The sequence below is a fragment of the Peromyscus leucopus genome, chromosome 17 (genome assembly GCF_004664715.2).
Source record: "Peromyscus leucopus breed LL Stock chromosome 17, UCI_PerLeu_2.1, whole genome shotgun sequence".
Lineage (NCBI taxonomy): Eukaryota > Metazoa > Chordata > Mammalia > Rodentia > Cricetidae > Peromyscus > Peromyscus leucopus.
The window spans coordinates 25,588,408-25,615,379 of NC_051077.1; the positions used below are offsets into that span (position 1 = coordinate 25,588,408).

General features: G+C 43.4%; 1 protein-coding gene across 1 annotated transcript in view; it reads left to right on the forward strand.

The window, feature by feature from the left end:
- Positions 1-1,713: 1,713 nt before the first annotated feature.
- Positions 1,714-26,972, forward strand: part of Slc7a2 (solute carrier family 7 member 2) — a 58,684-nt gene continuing 33,425 nt past the window's right edge. The window contains 1 exon segment of the mRNA XM_028872354.2: positions 1,714-1,874. The gene's annotated coding sequence lies outside the window, so the exon portion shown is untranslated.

Below are 26,972 nucleotides of genomic sequence, written 5' to 3' on the forward strand. Positions count from 1 at the left end.
ACCTCACTTCTCCACTGCCTCAGCTGATCCTGTTTCCTCAAACTGGAAGCCTCTGTGTCCTCATCCGAATTGATCTCAGTTGAACTGCTGCTAAAAGCCTAAAAGCTTAACTGGGGCTCTAGTTCCTGGTCCTCACGCCTTATATACCTTTCTGCTTCCTGCCATCACTTCCTGGGATTAAAGGCATGTGTCACCATGCTTGGCTATTTCCAGTGTGGCTTTGAACTCACAGAGATCTGAATGGATCTCTGCCTCCAGAATGTTAAGATTAAAGGTGTGTGTGCCACCATTTTCTGGCCTCAATGTCTATCTAGTGGCTGTTCTGTTCTCTGGCCCCAGATAAGTTTATTAGGGTACACAATATATTGGGGAACACAATATCATCTCAGAGTGGAATTCTCTATAGTCATGTCATATGACCCTAAGATAGATTGCATCCAGGGCTTGTTAGGGCCAGCGCTTCAGTCCTGCTCTAAGGCAGCAGGGTCCTTGCTCTGATCCCAACCTACCTAGAGTCAAAAATCAACCTTGTTCTGAGGTTAAAGTAACTCAGCATGACTATCCATTACAGAATGATAGCCACAAAACCTTCTATTTAAAAATACATATATACGTGATTTTTTAAAATAATAGATCCATTGTCCTTATAAAATCAGCAAGGCATCATGAGGCTTGAGAAGTGTGGGAATGAGTTTGAATAGATATTTGCTGTTAGTGTCCTTGTGTATTGATTCACTCGATGTCACTAAGGACAGTTTGAATGGAGAATCTGTGATAAAATGGCAGAGTTCTATGCTGCTGGCTTTTATTGCTTAGCACTTTTACTTTATCAGTTCCCTCGTACTCACTATGCTCTCTAGACTTGGAATTCTTCACTGAGAACCATGGTTAACTTCATTGGATACACAGCCTCTGAAGATGGTAACAGAAATTGTGTGCACTCAATTAAATTTATGTACTGCATCACATGAATGGGCACGTGGCTAACATCATTAGTAGCAGTTGAATAAAGAGCCCTTCACCACAATGTAAGCTGAAAAGGGTAGCCTTTCCTACCAAAACCATAAAAATATACAGTGATACTCAATTCTGGGCCAATGTTCTGCTTCGTTTTCTGTTACAAGAAAGTTTCACATTGTAACTTTAATCTTATCAGAAATTCCTAAAGTAAACAAAATAGCAGGGAATGAGAAACCTTGATTGTGTAACTTCTGCTTTTGCTGGCTAGGAAATACCAACTATCGTTTTCTTAAAACCCACCCCCAAATAACCATGACTGCCTGCCTATTCACAGGTCTCCAAGTTTTGATCTCCTTAGAGGTACCATTGCTTGTATGTTCCCAATTCTCCATGAAAAAGAGACAAAAACCCTGCTTCCAAGAAGCTTCAGAAATGCCCCTGCGATTGGGTCCTGCCAAGGCAAAGGGGGGCATTTTCCTCGCCCCTGCCAAGCCCTGCCTTTCCGACCCACGCCCACCCACCCAGCCCAGCACCACGTGGTGCGCGCGCCCTGGCCCTGGCCCTGGCCCTGGCCATACAGAGGCGCGGAGCCGGACACCGCCTTCCTGGGGCTCCGGCGCGCGGCCGCGGCACGCGCTCCGGGCGGGGGTCGCGAGCAGGAGGGCGGGGCGGGGAGGGACGGCCCCGCCTCTCGCCCCGCCCCTCCGCCCATCGCCCCGCCCCTCCGCCCCTACTCAGAGGGGCGCCCACGTGCCCAGCCCGCCTTCTGCAGCGCGGCGGCGGGAGCTTCTGTCTGCGCCGACCTGGAAGGTAGCGGCGGCTCCTCTAGCCTTCCGCAGCTTGGGATCCCCAGCGCACCGCAGCCGGTCACTCGCCGGTCCCCGTCCCCGTCGCGCGTCTCGGGCGCTGCCCCAGTAAGTTGCAGAAGAGTGCGCAGGGGGGCCAGAGGGAAAGCGGTGGGGCGCGGGCGTCCAGGCCGCGTCCAGCTGCGCGCAGCTGCCCCGAGGCCACGCGAGCATCGGGGAGGGGGGGTGTCCTGCGGGCAGGGGCTGCAGCCTCGGACTCTGGTCCTCCCGGCTGCACCCTGGGCTGCCACCCTCCTCCTCCTCTTGTCGACCCCCGGGGCCGCTGGTTCACTTGCACACTCGAGGCGTGCACGATCCCCGGCGGCCACGCGGGTCGTAGAACTTGGGGTAGGGCCTGTCACTGGGACTCCGTGAGTGTCCATAGTCACTTTAGTTCTGGGGGACCCTCAGTATCTCTCTCTCCGAGAGGGCAGCCTGCCTCCACACCCTCCACACGGAGTGGTCCCCCCGAAGTCGCCTTTCACTCCCTTGGGATTCTTGGTTTAAATTTGGAACAAGGCTTGGATCGCTAGAAGTCTTTTCCCATCCTCCTCTGGATCTGTAAGACAGGTAAAAATGACCCACTTGGGGTGGGGTGGGGGTCTGTATTGATGTTTTGAAGTAAATGGGTGCAGCATTAAGCGCTTGAGTTGGTCTGTGCCTTTTATCCTATTTCACGAAGCCTTCAGCCTTGATTGCCTTAAGACCATTGCTTCAGGTTGTAGCTCTGACTCGTCTATTCCGCCTTCTGTTGCCCATATATGCAGTATGCGGTGTAAGGAGGCAATCCTGTAGTTATTTCAAAGAAATATGCTCAACAGAAGTCGAACGGTCGTAGATGGCTCTCAAAGTGGAAACTGCCTGCATGCCAGAAGTAAAAGTTAATCCGGCTCAAACTTTAAACTCCGTAAAACTGTCTTCAAAGATCTTTAGGTCATGACTCCTTTGGGACTGAAGAATTAGATCCGTGTGGATCCGTTCTTTGCTAGAATGGAGCTATCAGATTCTAGGGCTTGGGCCGTGTAGTTAAGTGTGTCTGGCCTAACACTTCATTCTTTTAAAACTTATTTTTCTTTTCTACCTCCACATTAATATTTATCTTCTCAGTAAAGAGAAACATTTTGTTGTCTCTGGCTAGGGGCTGTACAGGTGGAGAATATACTATTTTTATGTTTTTTTGTTTTTTGTTTTTTTGTGCTATTCGATCTTTTTTTTTTTTCTTCCAGTTGCACCAAAGTAGCATGAAGACATGATACACCCGCTCAAAACATTTTTTTCCCCTTACACTCAAACGTTGCTAGTTGGCAACTGTCCAGGAGTGAATCGTGGAGGCAGGATGACATGTGTTTGCATTTTCAAGCTTTCCCTTTGCTTCCTGCTCTCTTTCCCTTTGTCTCCTGATTAGTTGAGTGTCATTTCCCTTAAGACATTTTAACCTTTTGGGGCTATGTCCCGACCTTGAAGATCAACCACGCTAGAGCTCCATGGTATCTGCAGAGACTCAGTTCGCAGAATCCTGATCTTCACTTGGTCAGCAAAGCCCCTTTGATTCAGTCTCCAGTTTTTATCACAAGGCTTAGAGTTGAGAGCCTGGGAAGAGGAAAGACAGCTAAGAGGGCAATATGGTCGCTGTGGGCATTTTAAACGTCTGAGAATTTGTTGAGTTTTTTTGACCTGTATTCCCATATCTCTGGGCCCCTTGAACACACGTGTCTGGAGAGCTTTAAAGCTACAAGCCACTCACCTTTGCAGAGGCATTTGCCTCCTCTCCCTCCTGGGTGGCTCAGTGCCAGCCTTTCATGTTCTTCTTCTACCTTCTAGTTCAAGTCAGTGTTACTTCTTCTGACTTTTAGCCAGGGACCCTCCTCCTAAATGGCCGTTTCATCTTTTTCCAAATATTCTTCCCTAAAGGTTTTCTTTGGTAACATGTCTAGCCCAGCTAATGAGTTAATGTTCTTATTTGGTTGCTCCTGGTGTGTGCGTGTGGGGGGGGAGGCGTTCAGAGCCATCTCCTGGTTTTATCTCGTTGCCTTTCAGAGGCAGCTTTCAGAACAGAATCCTGAAAACATCCTCACGCTGCTATTTGCTTCATTTTCCCCCAGACATAGTAGGGACATGATCTTGAAGTCTGGTTTCTTAATAGATGACTTCTTGTGTGCCAAATTAGAACAAAAGGAAATTTTTCAGTTGAATGTGTTTCTAAGCTTTCCGTGTTTGATACTGTGTGCCAGAGGAATGCTTCTCCATACGTCTGAAAGGCCGTGGGAGCTGTACGACCTCATTCTCGTTATGTTTATCAAACACCTTAGCAAATTTAAATGTTTAACTACTTCTGAACCGTTATGAAAATACCAAGAACTATGTCGATAAAACCTTGAGCATTAATAAAAAACCCATGAAGCACTTCCTTTTGTGGTTTTCTATTTCAGTAATTTGTTGTTCTATTTCCTCACCTAGTGTGACCTAACACCTGTTCAGTGTGTCTTTATTGTAAAATAGACAGCCGTGATTCCAACAACTTGAGAAAACATGTTTTGTCTATTTTCTAATGTTCTCATACTGCCACTGAAAACATATTGAGTCCCCACAGTACACCAGGCATTGGCTGACCCCACACTAAGGACTGCCATCATGGAGGGATTCTGCAAATCATTTTTGCATTTGGGAAACTCTTCCTTGCTGGATTTGAAGAACGGTTTGTTGTTAACTGTATGACAGTAACAAATTTCTGCACATGACTTGGGGGCTGTGTGCACTCAAGCACCATGATGGCTGCATTGTGACATATGAAGATGGTGCTGCTATTGGGTTATCAAAAGCATGCATGCTGGGTATTTTTGTTTCACAGAGAGCAACAGCTTTACATTGATCTGCTCATACACCCTTTTACTGGTTTTTCTGGCTTTTGCCTTAGTAGTGGAACTGTGAGTGCTACTTTGTAAAAACCAAACCCAGTAAGGATTCATTTCCAGCAGGCGGCAGCCAGTCAAGACAATCCCAGCTTCTTTTATTCATTTTTCTTGTCTGACTCAGTAAATGTAACTGTTCTGTGCTAATCTAGGGGCAGACAGAATACTATTGCTTTTCACATACTTACAGACACTTTTAGACCACAGGTGTCACTTTCTGAAGACTTCCCCTGCCCGAATGACAACATTCTGACTGGTAAGCATGGTTAGTATCAACTTAAAAAAGCTATCTGAGTTAATGTGGCTTTTTTCTAAAAGACTAGCTTTGAAAGTGTGGGTCGTAGTCGTGTGGCTTCTCCGTTCTTATTGCACCTTTCAGTTTGGATCTCTGCCCTTACAGAGAGCTGGGCTTCTTCATTGCTGGGTGGGTATGGATACAATATGTTGTTGGAAACCTTGGGTTTTCTTAACGAAGGGGTTTATTCATCTGTGATTGGCTCATCAAGCTAGAGGCTGCCATGTATTCTCTTTTGTGCTTTATGCTTATCTGCCTGAAAAGGAGTAAAGATAAAGTTTAAATTTGTGGAATAAGCTTAAAAATGAAAAGCATGCTTACACATGCTAGGAGGCTAGAATAGCTCTGTGTGTGCTGGCCCCTCCCTTCAGAGAACTGACCCTGATCAGAGAATCTGCAGCACAGAGAAGGAATACCCCGTGACCTCTCCTCCAGGAATTAATTTCATTTAAGAAATACTTGTTAAACAATATGTAACAAGGGAAGCTTATGGCCCGTGTTGGGTCTTGCTGGTTGTCTCCCCTGCTGTGGGGAAAATCCTCTTCTTTCCTGAACTCATGCTGGCTTTGAGACTCTGCTTGTCTTCCCACCATGTCTAATATGGCGCGTCTCGGCACTTCTCGGGCCATAGAGATGCCCTTCCAGTGTCCATGTGGTGGGCACAGCATAGAGACCTTGATGTCCTGTCACCCAGGGATGCAGAGCAATACCAGAGTCAGGACGCTCACTTTGTTCTAGTACTTTGCTGGGTGGGAGGGATGTTCATAGTTAAAATAATTTGGATCCGTTACACTTAAAAACAGGCGTTTTCTTTTTTTCATACCATCAGATAATAAACCTTACAACTCACGTGTTACTTGTTTTACTTTTTGTGGGGAGAAAAATGGTGCTTGAGCTCATAACCTCAATTATAATTGGGAAATAACTGTGAGGATTTCTTTCTTCACCTTGGCAAACAATGATGGTGCTAGTCACTGGTAGAATTCATAGCTATTTTATATTGAACCAAAGGGAAAAATTAGAGTGTCCTTCCAATTTCAGCGGTATTTATTTAATATGAATTTGGGACAGATTTTCTAAATGCAATACAATTTCTTAAAAAAAAAAAAACCAAACAAAAACAAGAAACAAACTTAAGATACTTGAGCAATGGTATCTAGGTGTCACCCACAATGTTTGCTTTGCTAGAGCACTTGGCTCCCCCGGGTGATTTCCCCTGCCTTTAATTCCAATTTATAGAAGGTCTGTGTCACATGAAAGCAACTCAGTGTGCTTCTGAAGTTGGCATGCCAAATTTACCTCTACCACTAGGTAAAACTTGTGCTATTTAATAATGACATATTAAGCCAGATGACTGAGTGCAATTTCCCAGGTCAGGATTCCCTTAGAACAAAGCTTTGCAACTTCCATCCCAAGAATATCCTAGGAGACATTCTGTGTGGAGTTTTCCATGGCTAGAGATTAGTTTATCTATTGTGCATTAATACCTGTTGTAGCTGTGTTTGCGTATGTGTGTGTGTGTGTGTGTGCGCGCGCGCGCGCGCGCGCGCGCGCCCACATTTATGCTTGGCTAATAGTTCACAGAATGTTTTTAATTTGCCCTAGCAGTTGTCCTGATTTAAAAAAAAAAAAAAATCAAGGCTGAGCATGGTGGAGCACCTTCAATTCCCAGCCCAGCACCAGGAAGGCAGAAACACTCAAATCAAATGAAACACTCATCCTGATAGTTTGTATCAACTTGGAAATTAATTCCTCTAGGAGGAGCCTGTTTCTGAAGCGTCAGGTGGCTCTGTAAAGCACTGTTGCCTGCTTTGTGGGCTACTTTCCGCTCACAAAACATTTATTCAGGGGAAGAAAGAAGAACCCATGGCCACAGCAGCTAGCTCCTCTTCACAGCAGTGGCTTGTAACATGTCTGATGAGACTTACAGATATTTTGTGATAAGTTTTTCTCTACCCATCCCACCCAGTTCCTTTCTCCATAGAAAAGAACACCGATCCCTGACCATCTTGCATGAGATTTCTGGACATTCAGAGTCTCTGCTTCCACCCAGTAGACAGAGTTTCTACAAATCGGGATAAGAATCCCACAATACAGAAGCCACTCCCGATGGCTTGGGGAGGTGCCTGGGGAGATTCTGTTGAGCCTGCATGGAGCAATCTTGGTCATGCATTCTGTCTTCCTTGATGCTTTAAGATGACCTACAGATTTCAAGGTGGGCAATAGTGGTTGGGGACTCACTGTGAGATCAACTGGTAAAAAGATAAGGTTTTTCCATCCCCTGTAATTGATGTGATCATTAAAGCAGAAGGGACTATACTGAGTAGCCTGGAGTTTGAGAACAGCCCCCCGCCCCAGAAATTATATCCAACTTGATACAAACTAGCAGGAAGAGTTTTCATAGTAAGCATAAGTATGACCTGCCTCTTTGTGCCGTGGTGAAAAGTGTTATACTTCCCTCGAATCTCTAGCATCATAGTCTATTCTCCAAATTCTCAGATTCATGGATTTCAGCATGCCTACAGACCAAGGAGTGAATTTGATTCAGTTTTAGCAACAGAGCACCTCGTTTGTGTATTTGTGATTACACACATAAACAAGTCCAACAAGAATGGGTAAGAATGATATGTATTGGAACATCTTTGAAATGACATTGAGATCCATCTTCCTGTTTGGTTGAACATCTAATGTAGAAACTGTGGAAATCTCTGGAATTTCGTAAACTTATTGACTCAGAGCCTAGCTAAATGCTAGTGGGGGGGGGGACACATGTGACTGGAGCAAATGACTAGTTTGTAGCAGTTGCTGGTTACATTTCTTAATAATGTGCTGAACCAATGGCAGTGAGCCCGGAGCAGGGTATTTACAGTCAGTTTCTCTGCTGAAGTCCATCTTTTGCAGAGTTTGTGTGGTTGGGATTTGTAATATTTGGTTAAGGGGGTGGAGGAGAGAAAGAAAAGGCCCTCTGATGTACTGCATTTGTAGCCCAGCGCTCCCGTAGGGGGAACAAGTCTTGTATGCGTGCTATTCACCAAGGAAAGAGCACAGGGCGCATTTACATGCCATTGAGGAACAGTAGTGGGTGTTGATACAATGTGTAGTACTAGCCGTGTAAACACATCCTAGACTGGTGCCATATTAAACTCCTGAAACTGAACATTTCATCTCCAAAACAGCCGTATTCTCAGAGGATTCGTGCATGAGTAAGGCTTATCTGCCTGGACATGCGGTTGGTTTTATCACATAATGATGGTGAGACGTGATTGTAGTAGTTGGTTTTGTGTCCCAAACTCTCCAGTACCTTGAAAACTGTCTTGTGACAAATGTCTGTCATTTCCCAGTGTCTATTTCTTGCATCCTTCCCCATGGACAGTAATGAGTGGCTGGAGCTTACTTCTATCCTAAACAGAGCACTAGACAAATGTGTAGAGGAGGGAAGCGCCCAAGAACGACATTTTAGAATGCTCTGTAAGCTCAGAAATCAAGTTCTTGAGAGAGAGAGAGAGAACATTGAAAATTGAGTACAGTGGATCCAGAGCAGAACTTAAGAATTCAGATGTGGAAGAAAGAAGCAGTTTGTTTCAGGCCATTTTGTTTTTGTGAAAGAAAACTGTAAGAATTGCTAAAATGCACACTTCGTGTGGAATTTTGCAAATGGGAATCAAATTACAATACCCACTTAAAAGTTTTTAGATTTATAATATTCTTAGACCCTAACATGTTTGCGTATTTTTAGTAGAGTGGCATTGTGAGGATGTGAAAATTTTTAATAAATGGCATACTTTACAAGGAAACGAAAACATAGGCTTAATCTGAAAAAAAGAGACATTTTCAGTATGAGTTCTAAACCGTTAATGTCAGTGCGAGCTGAACCCCCACAAATGGCCCTTCTGAGCAAGTGCTGTTTGTAAGTGCTTATTGTGTTAGCTCAAATACAAGAAGAAAGCTGTGTGAATTTTTGTGTTTTCACATTATCCTAGGTAACAGCTGGTTTGCACTTAGTTCAGTGACCCAAACAAAAAAAAGAGCAGACTTTGCATAAAATTTCTGTTGATATTGCATGTTGGCCTCACTGAAATGGATCAGAGGAACTTTCTGCATAATGAACAGCGTATTTACATTGTTTGGCTCTTTTTTTCCCCAGCTACTGATCACAAGAGAGATATGAAGAGCAAACAGCCCAGTACTGACACCTTAAAAGTTATCCTTGCGAAGTGTTTAGAATCCTCTTCTGTTTTTCTGCCTCTAGGCATTTTCCATGCCTTCTCTACCACTCAGTGTGATCAGTCATCTCACTGAACTCCCGGCACTGTACTAAGTCACCCTTTTGCAGGGATTTTAAATTGTGTGGTGTGGGCCTCTAGAATCTCAGCGTTTGGGAAGCAGAGCCAGGAAAGTCAGGAGTTCAAGGTCAGCCCAGCTGCAGGAAACCCTGTCTCAATTCCCCTCTCTCTTCACACAATTTAAAAGTATTTAGGGGTTGGGGATTTAGCTCAGTAGTAGAGGCAAGCGCAAGGCCCTGGGTTCGATCCTCAGCTCCCCCCCAAAAAAGTATTTAGATAGTTAATGTATTTTTTCTCCCATTGGTGGATGACCTTTCATAGTGTTCAGCTTTCATGATATGCAGTGGTAAAAGCTACAGGCGGTGGTGGTACCTTAGGGTGGAATGAGAAATGTTCCCAAAGTGCAGCTTGTGGAGGCATTGTCCTGTAACTCCAGCATTGAGGAGGCTGAGGCAGGAGGATTTTGAACCCAAGGCTAGCCCATGCTACACAGTAAGCCTCTGTCTCCCCCAAACAAAATTGGTGTTCCTTTAGTGGAGTCGTTCTCCTAGAAGGAAATAGGAAACACCAGCTGTCTTCTTTGGTAATAAGAGTAATAACATTTTTGAATTTTCTATTTTAAGAATGAGTCTTTATTCCAAAACATAGAATCTTAATGCATTATATGTTAGGTTCAGGGAATAAACAGGGTTGAGCGAACTGTGGTTCCACTTCTCATTTGTTTGCTTGAATCAGAATTTAGGGTCTTTTCAAGAGTTGGTGGGAAAGTTATCTCATTGAATTAAGTATAAAAGTAAGGTAAGTAAAGGAGGAAAAAATACAAAAAAAAAATGCTGTTTCTTTTTTGTCCCCAATAAAATGATGTGCATAGAATAATGCTTTAAGAAGTTTCATCTACAGTAATTACTTACTGTACTGAGATTTGCATATCTTTTCTTTTTTGTTTTTGAGACAGGGTTTTTCTGTGTAGCCCTGGCTGTCCTAGAACTTCCTCTGTAGACCAGGCTGGCCTCAAACTCAACAGAGATCTGCCTGCCCTGCCTCCTGAGTGCTGGGATTAAAGGTATGCACCACCATCACCCTGCCAGATTTGTACATCTTTAAAGATGAAATATTCAGTATTGCTTGCCAGCATTAGTGAGTTATCATATTGCTGGCTCAGAACTGTATCTTTTACATTTCTTGTCAAGCAGAGTCATGCCTGGCTATTTGTCGTAGGTCTACATATTGTGAAAATGTGGGCTGACTCTGGAATGTCTGTGCAGATGTCGCTGAAAGCAATCACATTTCTAAATGGCTACCATAAATATCTGCGTTTTCACATTTAAAGATAACAAATGGTTGAGGGTATCTGTATCTGTTTTAATACCCACCACTGCAGTGTTGGTTTTTCCAGCTCTTTACTCCAGTGCCTGGGGAACAGGGGTAGTTAGAACTTCACAAGACTGTTTGTGTTACTACTCTGAAGGAGCAAGTGGCCTATCCCTCCCTGTTCGCTGTTCCTTAAGATTTTCCCCTCCCTGCTGTGATCCTTCTAAACACATTGCGCTTGATGCCACTCTTGCGTTAGAGGTCCTGGTGTATGGCTGGGACATTCCTGATGGTTTATGACGTGTGGAATGCTGACATCAGGTCCCATGTCGTTCCCTTCCTCCCCCTCCTCTTCCTTCAAAATGAAATGAGTAGCTAGCTAAACCCAAGGCTAATGCTCATTAGTGTCCGAGCTGAAATGCTGGATCTTGTGTGGACTCTCTCTGGGTGTCCCCCTATTATCTAATATCCTTGGCCTGAAGAAATGGCTCAGAGGTTAAGAGCATTGGCTGCTCTTCCATGGTTCTGAGTTCAGTATCCAGCAACCACATGGTGGCTCACAACTATCTGTAATGAGATCTGGCGCCCTCTTCTGGTGCTCAGGCATACATGCAGTCAGAATACTGTATACATCATAAATAAATCTTTTAAAAATAGATTGTGTTTTCTGCGATCATGGAGGAGGCACAGGCCCTAGGAAATGTGCTGATGTGTAAGGATCCTGTGCTCGTCATCTGCTTATCTCTCCTTCCTCTGGTTTCTCTCCCCTGCTTTCCTCAATCCTGACTGTAAATGCTGACTCTGGAGTCACGGACAGCCTTTGTAAGAATATGACATGGGAGCAGGATAGCTATAACCCTTTAGAAAGCTTTCGTCTCCATCAGTCTATGCCATTGTGTTATCTTTGTGAGGCAGATCTCTGGTTACTCAGGAAAGGGTTAGTGTTGGGCTTTCCCGTTCTCTCTTGATTATCCATTTGAGTGCTTCTGTGAGTAAAGAATTCACGTAGAGTAGCAGTTCCCACGGGTTGAACTCTTCTTCTGTTAGTATATTTGTTACTGTTGCAGTTCTTTACAGACCTGAAAGCCTTCATTGGCTTACCTTTGCGTTGTGTGTACCCTGTCTCTGAAGTATTAATCGTGTGTCTAGTGAACAGGTTATATTTTTGTCATGTTTTTCAAGGACAGCATGTACTTCCTAGAGACGTACTGATCCAAAACATCAGACCTGCTTACTGCGGTGGGGGAGGGGAATCTCATTCCAGCTTAGACTCTTGAAAGCTCAAAGTTAAGAGTGAGAACTCATACTGGTCACTGAAGCCTGTGTCCTTTCTGAAAGCCACCCCATGATAAGCTGTGGCATGTGCACCCGTTCATTTCACAAAATAATCTATTGTCCTTAGAGGAAATGACCTCATTTAAGAATCTTTGGATTGCTGGCTTAAAGGTAAATTTTAAAAGTTTAAAAGTTTTAAGAGTGTGTGTGTGTTGACTTTTAATTTTGTGATCCTACAGTTTTATACAAATAATATAAAATCTGCTATCTGAAGTTTTTTTAAGTATCCAGTTCAGTATTGTTAAGTACATTCACATTGGTGCTCAATAGTTTTCCAGTGCTTTTGAATCCTGAAAAAAGGGGGGGACTATATCCCTGGGGTGGGGTGGTAACCACCATCCTATTTTCTGTCTCTATGAATGTGTAGCAAGAATTTTACTTGTCCTTTGTGACTGGATTATTTTATTCAGCAGAGTGTCCTAGGTTCATTCATGTTTTACTGTGTGTCCGAATTTGTTCCCTTTGTGGGAGGGGAAGTGTGGGTGGGTGTGCTTGCCCGTGTGTGTATGTTCATGTGGAAGCCAACTGTCATTCCTTAGGCTGTCCAGTTTGTTTGAGAGAGTCTCTGACTGGCCTCAAACTAACTATGTAGGTAAGGCCAGGAAGCCCTGGGGATCCACATGTCTCTGCCTCCCCAGCACACTATGATTACACGTGTGTGCTACCACACCATGTTTTTACATTTTATTTATTGTGAATAATGCATCTATGAGCACAGACATGTACCTGTTTCCTGGAGACCCTGCTGCCTTTTAGCTGTGTGCCTAGAAATAAAGCTGCTGCATCATGTGGGAATTCTACATTTTAGTTTTTCTTTCAGTTTGCAGTACTGTTTTCCAGAGAGGTGGTACCATTTCACATTCCCACCAGCAGCATGCCATCCAATTGGCTCTCATTCTCACCCTAATCTTTGGAGGGCACTTCGTAGTTACAAAGTCGCTCTAATGTCTCCAAAACAAAAACAAAGCAAGCCTTTCAAACTTTTGCTCATACACACAGAGTTTAAAATCATGCCGAATATTTTTTCCAAGATTTAAATGGTTTAAAAAGACATCTCAGGATGTCTTGTCTGTATAGTAGTGACCACCATGGGGTAGGGGACTCCTGGGATTGTTTCATGCAAATTGCATTTAAATATTAAACATTCACAGTAATGCTGGTTTCTTTCTGTGTGGGAATGTGTTCGCCCCTTGTAGGATTGCTGGGCAGCAAAAACACCTCCACAAATCTGTGATGGATGCTTTCTTTATCCCAGAGTCTACTACTAATCTGGACCCAATTCTTTGGGTCCAGAAAGGAACATAAATGAATGAAATCCGTATGCAATATAGTAAGGAATTTGTGGAACTAAAATGAACCAGAGACCAATTAACTTAGAAAATACTCTGTGTCCTGAAACATCGCTGGAAGCTGTGACGGATAAACAGTTGTAAAGGACTCAGTGCCAGGAAGCCTCTAAGTCCAGCAAATGGGAAGGTTGAGGCAGGAGGATCAGCCTGGGCAACTTAGTAAAACCCTGTCTCGAGATAAAATGTTCGAGCTGGGATGTGACTCTGAGTAAAGGGCTTGCCTAACGTGAACAAAGACCTGGGTCTGATACCCAGCACTCACTTCATAAACCAGGGCAAGAGATGAAGCAGAAGGGTAAGTTACACATCCCAGACCAGGCTGGGATACTTAGCAAGACCGGCTTGGAAGAAAAGAAACACCACTCGGAAAAAACAAGAGTTTGTTCAGGTGGTACCCCAGTGCCAGAGGCTACATGAATCGGACCCGGTGAGTCAATGATAGAGCAGTTTCTTCTCGTCTTTGGAGAAACGGTTCCCTGTCTCCTCGGTGGGTACACTGGCAGAGCCATGGGTAAGGGCAGTGCCTGCTCTTTTGAATTAAACCCACCACTGGAATAGAGGGGAACAGGGAGTGAAAGGGAAATTGCACAGGTAAACAGCTGGCCGGAATAGGTCGTTGCATCAGTTGAACCTTTAAACTTAAGGAAGGTTTACCAAATCAATATTTACATGATCTAAGTGTTATGCTGTGGTGTCATGACCTTTGGCCCTTTTCCGGAGTCATCGGTCACGAGAGCACGGCTGTTGGTTTTCCTAAATTCTCTAGTCCCTGTGGTCTTGGTGGGTGCAAGGATGGGGATGATGAATGGGGGTGAGGTTTGGTGTAGTATGTGCTTTCGAGGAGGATGCTTGCCTCTGCAGCCTGACTGTCGGCTTGAATGTGTGCAGAGAACCAGGGGCAGAGCATTGTTTTCTTCGGCCACAGAACTGTCGTTAGATTCCAGCAGCTGCCATAGCTGATACCCTACGGAATCACCTGTCCTGTGGTCACACTCTGTCCCTGCCTGTTGTTACCCAACTCCTGCATTCTTTCATTGATCTGTAAGTAAGGACATGGTCTCCAGACCCAGACACCTGGGCCTGTCCCGATCACACTGTATTTGAATACTTCACAAGGACTTAAGAAGATGAGGCTAGAGGAAGGTATCCGTTCAGGAAAATTATGAGTTCCTGCTACATGCCAGTACCAAAGTCTCTACCTGGTGTAGCTTACATTCTAAGGGTCTTTATGCTGTGCCTCTCAGGCTCTGCCACACTGCCTTGTCATCCAGGGATGGACCAGACTGGCTTAGCAAAGGAATGAAGAAAAGATGGACACACCTGGGTGCTGACAGAATTACCTGCAGTCCAGTGGACTGGGCTCTCGGCTGGAGAAACCCCAGCACCCTGGAAGCTCAGCATGTTTATTAGGTAGAGTTGAACAGGGAGGCGGGGTTGTTGCATACAGCTGAACAGGGAGGCAGGGTTATCACGTACAGGTAAGCAAGGAGGCAGTGTTTGTGGTAAACAGCTGGATCTAGGGGGCTGGTTTAGCTGGTCTCTGTAGGAACGGTCTCTGTAGTGGGCTGGTCTTCAGGTGGTATACATCCCTAGGAAGGAAGCTATGGTGGACGTTTTCTGCATACACCGCCAACACTCTCACTTTATCCCCAGAGGAAGGCTTTGCCAACCTTTGAGCCTGAGGCTGATGGAATTCTTACCATGGTTGTGCCCCTATCAGCAGCATACATTCGATTTTCATTCAGGACCTCCTTCGCTCTCCGTACCCCACAACAGCTGTTCAGAAGTAGAGGTGTTGCTGGGCGGTCGTGGTGCACACCTTTAATCCCAGCACTTGGGAGGCAGAGGCAGGTGGATCTCCGTGAGTTCCAGGAAAGGCGCAAAGCTACACAGAGAAACCCTGATTCTATGTGAAAACTTCAAATAATGCTTGAAACATACCAGACATCTCTACCTGTTACCCTCATTTTCATCACATCAAACACATTCCTTCTGTGGATTAAGAAAATAATGTGAACTCTAATTGAATTATACTAATTTACTTCCAGACATGAAATAAAGCCTCAGAAAAACCTTTTGATAATAGGAGGGGGTAGTTCCTGATATTACAGTGGTCAACTGAAATAAAAAAAAACTCTTTACAAAGTGAAATATAAAATGGTGTGACTTGGAGGGCCAAGATATTTGCTCCGAAACAGTTTTGGATTCAGAAATATGTGAAGACTTGAGAAGATTAGATATTTGAGAAGCCAAAAGTTAGATGAAGAATGTGATGAGTAAACCATGAACTATGTACAGTGTTTTAGGTAGTACAATATGGTTGCACAAAAATCAGCAGCTTTTTACTGCAAATAGCCTTATATTAAATCAAGGAAGGATTTTACAGCCGGAAGAAATAGGATTTTAATATACAGTGGCAGTCTTGACATGATGCTTATCTAGATATTTTTCTTTACCTTTAAAGATAGATTTTCTATGTTGCTTGCCTAGTAATTATTGCATTTCTCTTCTTGGCCAGTTGTGGCTTTGGGCACTTTGACATTGAAAGGCTAAAATCTCATGCAGGTGAAGTTTTACAATTCCAAAGCTTGCCAGGCAGTAGTGGCACACATCTTTAATCCCAGCCCTCGGGAGGCAGAGTCAGGTGGATCTCTGTGAGTTCGAGGCCAGCCTGGTCTACAGAGTGAGATTCCAGGACAGGCAACCAAAACAACACAGAGAAACCCTGTCTCAAAAAAAAAAAAAAAAATCCAAAGCTTTCCAGATATATATTTTTTAGTAATATCTGAATGACCTTCAAATGTCCTTTTATCAGCTGAGCATGAGGTGTGCTGCCTAGAGCCTGGGACCAAGAAGAATTCTGCATTTTCTTGTTGCTTCTAGGTTATTTGGAGCAGAGCAAACAGCAGAGACTTACCAGCCATCAGACCTCAAGTTCAAATGTGTGTGGTTTTGAACACATTATTTAATGGTGCTGAGCTTGTGTTTCATCATCTGAAGACAAGTTGAGGTGCTGAGGACTCAGTGATGCACACGTCAGGAGCCTCAGTGGATGAGAAGAGCATCCACTATTTCCAGCACTGTATCCCAAAATCTAATGTAGGACAAGCTTTGCTTAACCGTGGAATCCTCTTTGAATTACTTTTTTCTCCCCATATGAGAGCCTCAGATATTTAGTCCTTTTATTTTTCTTTTCTTTCTCTCCCCTGCCTCATCTCCAAGTATCAGAGCTAAAGAAAACACTATATCGGGCGCCTCTGTGGACCTGGGAGTTTCTCTGCTGCTGCTATACTGAGCTGGATGATGTAACCATTAGCTAACATTGGCCTCTCCCCAAGCTATGGCGACAAGGTTCCTTCCTGAAGGCATGCTGTGGGTAGTATTTCAGCTCAGTTTAGAAGGCATACTTCATAACAGGACTATTTATTCATAGAGAACTGCCTGTGCTTTGCTTTCTGGGCTGTGGCAATTAACACTTTGGTCATCTTGTTTCCTCAAACAAGTGCCCATCATGGGAAACTGAGCTCTGATAGAAGAACAGACTTCAGGCTTGCCTCTTGGGATGGTGCAGGGCACCCCAGAACTTCACCCGCTGCAGCACAAATTCAAAGGTTGCGGAAAAGAGGGGGAGAGGTTATATTCACTGCTAACTCCCCTGCATTGATTCTAAAATGCCAGTGCACATTACAGCCTGTTTTGGACAGTCAGACAAAGTTGATTCTGTGTCCTAACTTGTGATTGTCCCAGTATCTTCGTCTGTACCCTAACAAATAGCCATAGATTGGAGGCTCAAACCATCGGCATTAATTTTTTTTCTAATTCTGGAGGTTGAAATATCTGGGAGCCAGCATGGAGGGGCTTTGGTGGGGGCTCTCGGCTTGCAGATGCTTCTTTCTCTCTGTGTTTACATGGTGGAGGGGGAGTGTCAGCTCCAGGGCTTATTAAAGACACACTTGCATCATGGGTTGTGGTGATATTTTATTTGTGCTGTAACAAATAAACTTATCTGGGGAACAGAGGACAGAACCTGCCACTAGATTGGACATAGAGGCCAGACAGTGGTGGTACACACCCTTCATCCTATCAATCTGTCTGGATCTCTGTGAGTTTAAGGAAACACTGGAAACAGAGCCAGGCATGGTGGCACACACACACACCTTTAATCCCAGGATTTGAGATCTCACGTCTTTGCTTGGGAAAGATACACGCCTTTAATCCCAGGAAGTGATGGCAGGAAGCAGAAAGGTATATAAGGCATGAGGACCAGGAACTAGAAGCTTTTAAGCAGTTCAGCGGAGACCCTCAGGGGTGAGGACTCAGAGGCTTTTCAGTCTGAGGATTCGTGGAAATAGCATCAGTTGAGGAGTTGGCAAGGTGAAGTTGGCTGTGGCTTGTTTTATCCCTCTGACCTTTCAGCTTTCACCCCTATATCTGGCTCCGGGTTTTTTATTAATAAGACCATTTAGCAACTCATGTTACAATGGGGGATGGGAGCAATTCATTCATATGACCTCATCTAACCCCCATTTCCCCCTAAAGTGTCTTCCTCCAAACACCATCACATTGAGTTATAAAACTCAAGTGAATTTTGAGGAGATGCAGTCCATCCGTAACACTTAGCTGGAACTTAGTCTCTCAGGGCTCTGGTTTTGTCACCTATAAACTAGAGATGATAACAGCAACTACAGCATAGAGTAGTTTTATTGCCCTTAGGGTCCCCAAGTCCAGCTCTTCTTGATGAAGGTTGTTTGCATAGCCACACTAGTGTATTGGTATATGTTTATAAACCTGTCTTAGTTCATGCGTTTATTAGAACTATTTAAGTTTCAAAGTGATGGTTACATTCTCTGTAGCCTTATCAAAGTCTCTCTTCTGTGTTCCTGCCCCTTCCCCCAAGCTCTGTTCATCTAGGTCAGCCTTCACCCAGGGCGTGATTGCTGACACAGTCCCTGCCATGATCTTTGCCTCACATCCTTCAGACTATTTTTTTCTTGGGTTTTTTTGTTTGTTTGTTTGGTTGGTTGGTTGGTTGGTTGTTTGGTTGTTTGGTTCGTTTTCCGAGACAGGGTTTCTCTGTGTAGTTTTGGAGCCTTTCCTGGAACTCACTCTGTAGACCAGGCTGGCCTTGAACTCACAAAGATCTACCTGGCTCTGCCTCCCGAGTGCTGGGATTAAAGGCGTGTGCCACCACTGCCTGGCTCTTCCTTGTTTTTGTTGCTCTGTCTTGTCTGACTCATTCACTTCAAGATGATGTGTGTTTTTAAAAACCGGGAAGAAAAGAGTTCTTTGGGTCTTCTGAACCAGGACGGGCGGTTTCTTACACCAAACTGGTGCACTCATCTTACACAGAAGGCTCAGCCTGCTTATTCTCTACTATCTCTTCCCCAGAAAGCCTTCCAGAATGACTGACAAGAGCCCCCTGCCTCTTCTGTAAACCCTGGTTCACTTCCTGCCAGAAGGACATGTGATGAATTGAAATGTCTGTCCCCCCAACAATGAATTTGGAGACAATATAGTTTTTTTTTTAAGAATTTGTGATTAGCATCATGACATTAACACACACTAAAGCTAAAATATATTTAATATTATGTTACTTCAGTACTGCTGGCCACCTCTTTGGGCCACCAAGAAAGCCTCATGGAGAAATTAAGATTTGAGAAATATAAGGAGAGGAATAACAGGGGTAGATATAAGTAGAGATAAGTATTGACTCACTTAATCCTAAAAGAGATTAAGCCCTGACATACAGACTAGAACGTGTGTGTGTTTGAGTCACATCAGTGAACAGCTGGGGGTTCTGGGAACTGAGGGTCCTGGGGTGAACTCTGGATTGAAGGACTGCGGTGCCAGAGGTGCCCGTGAGCAGCCTCTTAGTATTTTTCTATGTAAATCTTTAAGAAAGAGGATATGTATTTTTTTAAAGGAATAGCTGTTTGGTATGCTATTGTAGATCTGTGAACACAGAACTACTGTATAAAATTCTTAAAGTATTTGGAAAAAGCCAGTCCTTTCTGCTATCTGCCCTAAAGTTATTCAACGTGTTGGTGCAGAGCTAAAATATTCGAGGTTGAAGTGACCTTTTGTAAACCTGTCCTGGACTGAACAGTTTTTAGGTTTGATTTTGAAAGAAAACACATAGTACCATAATGATATTTACTCTTTCAGATTTGTTGATATTATTGATTAGGCTAACATACGCAAAGTGACTCTAATTCTTTTACTAATTCTATTCTCCTTTTTTTCCTTGAGCCTTTTTTAGGATACTTGCCTTTTAGAAAGAAATACACTTAAAATATGAAATTGTATATTTTGATAGGAGGACAAAGAAGTATTTATATTTCAGAAGAAAATGGGGGGAAATACTTGTAGGGGTTAGGCAATGTTTAGTGTACTCTGTGTTTTTCCCACATAAGAAGAAAAGGAGCTTGTAAATGACCAGTATTTGTTCTTTGTGATGGATGGGAAGGGAACAGAGTGTGTGGCTGTAGGAATTTGCATCAGATTAGTTTGGCTAATAGCTCCTTTAGACAGAGTTTCTGTGCCGGTCGGTCTTTGGATTGAAACGCCTAAATCAAGATTGCACTGGTAGAATCTGCTCTTCGACCCCGACTAGTCCCTATCCGGCACCATTTAGTGCCTCAGAAATTCTTCCCTCAGTCAGAGCACACGGTGAAGACAGCCATAGCAGGACTTGGCTCAGGGTGAGCCAGTAGCCCTGGAGGGGTGTTCTGTGAGGGAAGGAGACGTGGCTCTGGGCTCTGGCCTCCTTTCAGCGTCCTGGCAATGACTCTCTCATTAGCATGGGGTGCTGGGATACACTTGGCTGAGGAGGAAAACTCAAGAGAAGCCTTGAAGAAAACCCAGCTCTTGTGTCCATGCCCAGAATGATGTGTTACTGGCACACAGCTTCCTTCGTACAAGGAAGAAATCAAACCCAAATGTGGAGGCAGGCTGCTTTCATTTTCCTGTTAAAGTGTTCTGTTCAGCGTTCACCTCTCACAGCAAAGGCCAGGCTTAAGGAACTGTGTTTGGAATGGTTTTTCAATTGAGACTTCAGGGGCCTTTGAAACAGCTCAGCAGGTGAAGGCACTTGCTGAAGACTTGCAACCTGAGTTCAGTCCTCTTGGTAGGTGGAGAGTGCCAAATCCTGCTAGTTCTCCACTCACCTCCACACATGTGCCATGGTGTGTGCAAATACAGTCAATCAATCAATCAATCAGTCAATCAGTTATATTTAAACTGAGATTACAAAGACTTCCAAACCAGTAGGGATGCCTCAGTGACTATAGTGACCTGGGCCCTGAAGTTTAAAAGTTTTCAGCACCAAAGGTGGTTTGGAGATTGCAAGTCCCATGTGCCCTCGGCTGTACTACCCAGGTAAGTGAGTGACTGAAAAGAGAGACCGGGATGTTACCTTGTGTGATGTAATAGAGAGTTCTGGTTGTCCCCAGGGTCTGCTTCCCGATTTTAACCTAGAAATCTCCATGAACATCTGAAGTAAAGAGCAGAGTCTCAGTGTCCTCTGAGGGTACTGTGGCCACTGAAATAACTCTAGCTGATATCATGTAAGGTATTGTAGCCTTTGCAACTTCTAGCAGGGGCCCTTCTTCTCACCCCTTTCCATGTCCAACTGATGGGAATACAGAGTTTGAAGAGCTCCTCCGATCGGGAGGTTAACTTAAGGCTGTGTAGTGAGTTGGCAGGGCATAGGCTATAAAGGGCTTGTGTTTCTGGTCTGTAGAACTCATCAGGCAGGTGACCTGGACCCACGGACAGTGAAATTAGCCTCTGGTTCAGACCACTCTGTTCTCAAGTTTTCTCTCATTGATATTGGAACATAATCCTGACACAGGGACTTTGTGGTACAAATGCAGACAGACAGAAGAGGTTTAAGTTTTCAATATAGGGGGCTGGAGAGATGCCTCAGAGGTTTAAGAGCACTGCTTGCTCTTTCAAAGGTCCTGAGTTCAATTCCCAGCAACCACATGGTGGCTCACAATGGTCTATAATGAGATCTGGTGCCCTCTTCTGGCCTTCAGGGATACATGCAGACAGAACACTGTATACATAATAAATAAATAAATCTTTATAAAAAAGGTATTCAATATAGGAGAATTTTTTAAGAGCAGACGACGTTAAGAACAAAATGCATTGGCAAGCTCTCAGATGAATGTTTTAAAACACTCAGAACAATATTTCTAGGAGTTTATACTGAGTTCTTTTTGCATAAAAGCAGAACATTTGAAAGGTTGGAGGATTTGTTTTTGTTTGTTTGTTTTGGGTTTTTTTGGATCCCTGAAATTCTATGAAAACTGTGAACTGTATTCTCAATTTCTTGAGTATATGGGTAAGTTTCAAAATGTCTGGGAGTTGTCTGATTAATAATTTCCTTCCCCAGATTAAAAAGTTGTATATGTTTTTACATGTTTATCCTGGGTGTGAGATGTATGTGGATTCTTTAGTTCCAGATGAAACTTCTCTGTGTGTTAGAAGAACATGCTGTTTTGTTCATTTGTTGATTGTTTGTGTCCACCCTTGCATTTTGTTTCCATGAGGATAAGCACTTGGCTCTGTTTAAACCCGTCTTTCCTCAGGGCCCAGGACAGTGGCAGGTGCATAGGAGAATGATGGAGTGTAGAAATGGGTTTCATCCAGTGAGCTGTCCATATCACTTGTAGTACTGACCGGTATATGTGCGTTCGGAATGTTTTAATTTTCATTTTTAGCATCAATAACTGAAGAGGGTAAGTTGAAGGCTGCCATGATGAACACACATTTGTCAATTTGTCTCTCCAGTTCTTTATTTTCACTTCACTTTGAAGCTGTTTTACTGGTGCTTCTTGTTAGATGTGACTCCTCAGTGTGAGGTTAGTTGTTTACAAGCTCAGCCCTCAGCGTGGCCACGTTGAGAGGTTGTAGGACATTGAAGAGGTGGTACGAGGCTGGAGTTGGTCGTACCATTGGGGTCATGACCCTTGGAAGGGACTAAGGTAGTCCTTGTCAGTCCTAAATGAGTTCTCACAAGAGGGTTGATATTAAAAGTGTGAGAGTGGCCTTTCCCTCATCAGAGCTTATTTTGTGATGTGATCTCTCCCTCTGCTCATGTTCCCCACATGATGCCATCCATGATGAAGCTGAAATGATGCTCCTGGATTGAGTAAATCCCTTCTTTTGAAGAATGCCCACCTTCAAGTGTTTTGTTATAGTCACAAAACGGGCATATCTCTATATTTTTAAGATTCATTTCTTCCCCAGTGAGTTGAATTTATTCTATTCTGCGGAGAGTCTGGTTAGGCTTTTAGCCTTAGAATTTACCATATCTCATAAGCTGCCATGGTTTTCATTATGGTTTCTCTCTCTTTATATTATTGGCATGTGCTTGGTGGTTTTGCCTTTATTTGTTGTGGTTATAACATTAACTAATTCTTTTTTTCCACCCACCTGTAAGACTTCCATGTTCTTCTGATTTGATGAGTCAGTAATGACACATATAACTGAAAGATTAAAAATCCAGAAGGATATCAACGGGAAATTTTTTCAGCCATATTTAGTATGATCTTTGGTACATTTTGATATCTGCATTTTAACTAGTGATTTTGTTGTCTTTTTTTTTTTGAGGTTTTTTATTTAACATAATTTTTTATTGATTCTTTGGCAATTAACTAGTAATTTTTATGTTTTGTTTTGTTTTTTATTTAATCTACTTAATTGGTTTTCTGTTTTGATTCATATTTTTAAACAGTAGTTTGATCTTTTACATTTTTATGCTCATTTGTGATTTCCATTATCTGAAGTTTTAGAAGAGTTAACATAGTTACTTTTATATGTAGTGGTTTATTGTATAGGGTCCTGGTTTGTTTTGTTGTGTGTTCGGAAAATTCTGGTTGTAAGCCCATAATTGGCTTCATTGAATCTGTAGGAATGCTGGAGCCCTCAGTGGAGTAGGCTTTCCTCCCAAGAGGATTTGCATTCGTGCAGAATACACGCCAAGAGTCTGTTTTATTAGGGACACAAAAGTGCTACTGGCCTTGGTCACTTGGGTCCTGTTTCCATGCTGGGGGCAGCTCTCTGGTTTCTGCCCTCTTGTCCTGCTCTTCTACAGACATCTGACTCCTTATTCATCCACTGCTGTACTTCCACCTTATTCGTAGTCATTCTCTGCCTCCTTCTCTCTCTCTCTCTGCCTCCCTCCCTTCCTCCCAGACCCCCCTCCTCTTTCCATTTCTCTTTCCCTCTCTTCTTTGTGGACCTCCCATCATTGCCTTTTGCCAAATGCTACTCAACTGAGCTTTCATTGACGCAGACTTCAGTGGTGGTTTGTAGGCACCTTCTGAGCATTCAGCCAATGGTTCTTCTGGAAACAGGATTGTCTGCGTAGTTGCCAGGCATTAACAGTCTGTGTGCGTTTCATATTGCACTTGTGATATGGGAAAGGTGGTTTAGCACCTGTGACATTTAACAGTGACAAATGTTTGCCAGATTCAGCCTCTGCTGAATGCTCCAGTCTCTTGACATTTGAAATTCAGGTTGAGCAATCCTTAGTCGCAAACTCTGAAACCCCAAATCTTCTCAGTCCACAATTTATTGAGCTCAAAAAGTTTCAGATTTCAGATATTTATACTAGAGATGTGGAAGTCAGTAAATATTCCCAAACCTTAAATCTCTCAAATCTGAGACCCTTCTGGTGTCAAGATATCAGATAAGTGATTTGGCTGGTACTAAGTTACCTTGCCCACACAAGACTAACTAATGTCCTCCGATTTGATTAAAGGAATTTCAGGGATGAAGAAGAGGTGAGCTAGAGGACACAGTGTGTCTCTTAGCTGTCACTTCAATCCCCCGGGATACCTTTGGGAGTTTCTCAGAATGACCCAGATAGAGGCGGACTGGAAGAGTAGCTCCTGATCTGTCTCGTCAGCTGTCTTGGGGAGAAAGGGGAGGATTCTTGGGCCCTAGTTTTCTCCTTTAAGGAGATTCTAATTTCTACCTTCCTACACTCTTTCTAAATAAAAGTTGGCAGCTTATATAAACACATTTCGGTGTTCCAAGATAAACATTTTCAAACAAATATCTTTGGTGTATATTAATGGAAATGAATTAATTAATAATAGCCCCCTGCCCCACCACACTGCCATCCATGGAGTGCTTGGTGTGTGGTGGACTCTTAACATGTGTGTCTCATGTGGTCTTTACAGCAGCCTGATAAGAATACTGTTGACTTCATTTGGCCCATCAGAAATCTATCTCACCCATAATTCCATGCTGCTTCCATACAGGGGGCTGTTTTTAGGAGCTGTTTAGGTCACTTGTTAGACCCGATGAGCACAGATGGTAATAGAACGCCGCCCTATTCTCATTAGCTTTTAAAATGTTTAGTTTCCCACGAGTGCTCTCTGAAGAGTTTTGTTATTGTTACCTCTGTAAAGGGTCAGAACAAAACAGAACAGTCTGCCCCCCCCCTTCGCCTTTCACCATTCAGAAGTGAGGAAATGACCAAAAAGTATTGATTGGGACAACAGTCAGGGTGACAGCAGAGCTCAGCTCTGTCCCTGCATGTAAATAAGGATGTATGTGGAATATTGTCCCCTGTGTTTCTTTCTATTTGTGTGATTAAAAATATCCTCTCATCCCTTCAGGTTTGCCTTGAGTTTTTAAGGTGAATGGTGCCCCTTTGCCCATGTCTCCCATGAGCTAGGATGCTTGTCTACACCATTGGGGGTGGGGTGGGAGTTTCATTGTGGATATTTTATATTTGAAGAAAAACAAATTGAGAAGGACTTCTCTTTTAAAGGGATAACCGATTATTGCCTATTGGGTGGGTCTGTTAATCTGATTGTAACCAAAAGGAACCATTTCACTGTGAAGAACTATAGTTAAACACCTTGTTGTCCACCTGAAATATGTACAATAAAAATGAGCAAAAATAGCCAGGCCCCAGAATATAACACAAAAAAGTGTCCAGCACTCCTCATCGTAATGATTACTTTTGGTTGTATTTGCTTCTTGTCTCTTCATGAATTGTGTCTGTATTCACAGGAAGATATCCCAACAAAGGGACACTATGCGGATAACAGTGTGAGACATGTGAACTGAAAGAGAGGCAAGTCCTGGGGGAGACGTAGGTGATGATCTGGAAGGATTTGTTTGCTCAGGTCTTAATTTGACAGTCAGCTCCTGACTTTTGAATGATCGAGATGGGCTATAGCTGGATTCCCACTCAGGGGACATTAAACAACTGGAAGGGTCTGGAGCTGCAGATGTTGGAATCCTGCTTTGCTTCTTGCTCACAAGGACATTTCTGTGAACAAGAATTTTTTTGTAAAGCCTCCTATGAAAGATTCTTAAACAAGCGTGTTCTCTGTTGACATAAGATAAAAGAAAGGGAGTTATCTATTGAGAGAAGTACAGTTTGCAGTAAATACTCTCTTTGGTAATATTCTTAAAATGTCTCTTGGTGACAGGGAAATATTTTGCCTGTTCCTGAGAACATTCTGTAGTGACTGGTCAGTATGCTCAGTCTGTACCTCCCAAATCCTTTTAGAGCAGTTTTTTTTTAAGTACTCAGAGAAAATACGGTTATGACTCCAAAGAAAAATCAAATATCGCGAGAGTCCTGTCAGATGGTGAATACGCAGTCTAAAGGGGGAAAGAAATGTAGATAGATAACCAAAAAGAATAACTTGGGAATTCACTTGAGGGATTTAACTTTAAAATATGCAAGAATAAAGTAAGTAGCCACAAAATATTAGAATTGATGTTTGTGAAATAGTTTACCGTGTACATGGCCAAAAAGGGAATGACTTGGAAGGGGAACCATAAGTGAATGAAAGAAGATGAGCAGTGAAATCCCCTTCTGGGGGGACCTGTACAAGAACGCAGTCTGACTAGATAGAACACAAATCCCTGGGGAGAGAGAAGAAGGACCTAGCCACTTTAATCTGATTCATATTTTCATGTCCAGGTGAATTACACCTTGGGGTGTTAAAAGAATGTGCAGAAATGCGCACTGAGTCACCCTCTGCAAACTCGGCACCCCAAAATAGAAGGGATCTGAAGAAGGAAAGAAGCAGTTACCCTTATTTTCAGATACTGGAGACCACTGGGAAGCACAGGTCGGGCAGTTGCATACCATTCAAACATTTCTGGTATGTGCTGGGAAAAGAAGGACCAGATCCCCAGAAGGCATCATGAACTCACCTAAGTGAACAACTTAGGCCTCACACACTCCACGACTTTTTTTTTTTTTTTTAATGTGGTTATTAGGCCAGTGGATCTGGGAAGTTTAGACATAATGCATGTTGTATATGGTGGTGAGTACCTGTAATTCTAGCATTCCAAGTTTGAGGTTGGAGGATCATAAACTCTAGACTAGCTTGAGATACAGATACAGGGTGAGACCCTATTCCGGGGGTTGGGGGAGCCAAAATAATACGCCAGGATTTTACAAAGCATTTAACTCCATTTGTTGTAACAACCTTGACTAGATAGGCCGAGAGATTGGCTAGAGAGAAATAGAGGTAAATTGGTAACTGTATGGTGTGCCCAAAGTTTTGACAGCAGGCCGGCTTCATGTTAGAGGAACATTCTTAGTGATACGATATCATGCTCTTGCCTTGTCAGGCTTAACATGTTAAATATAATTTACTTAAAGTTGGAAAACGTACCTGTTAAAATTGAAGTGGCAC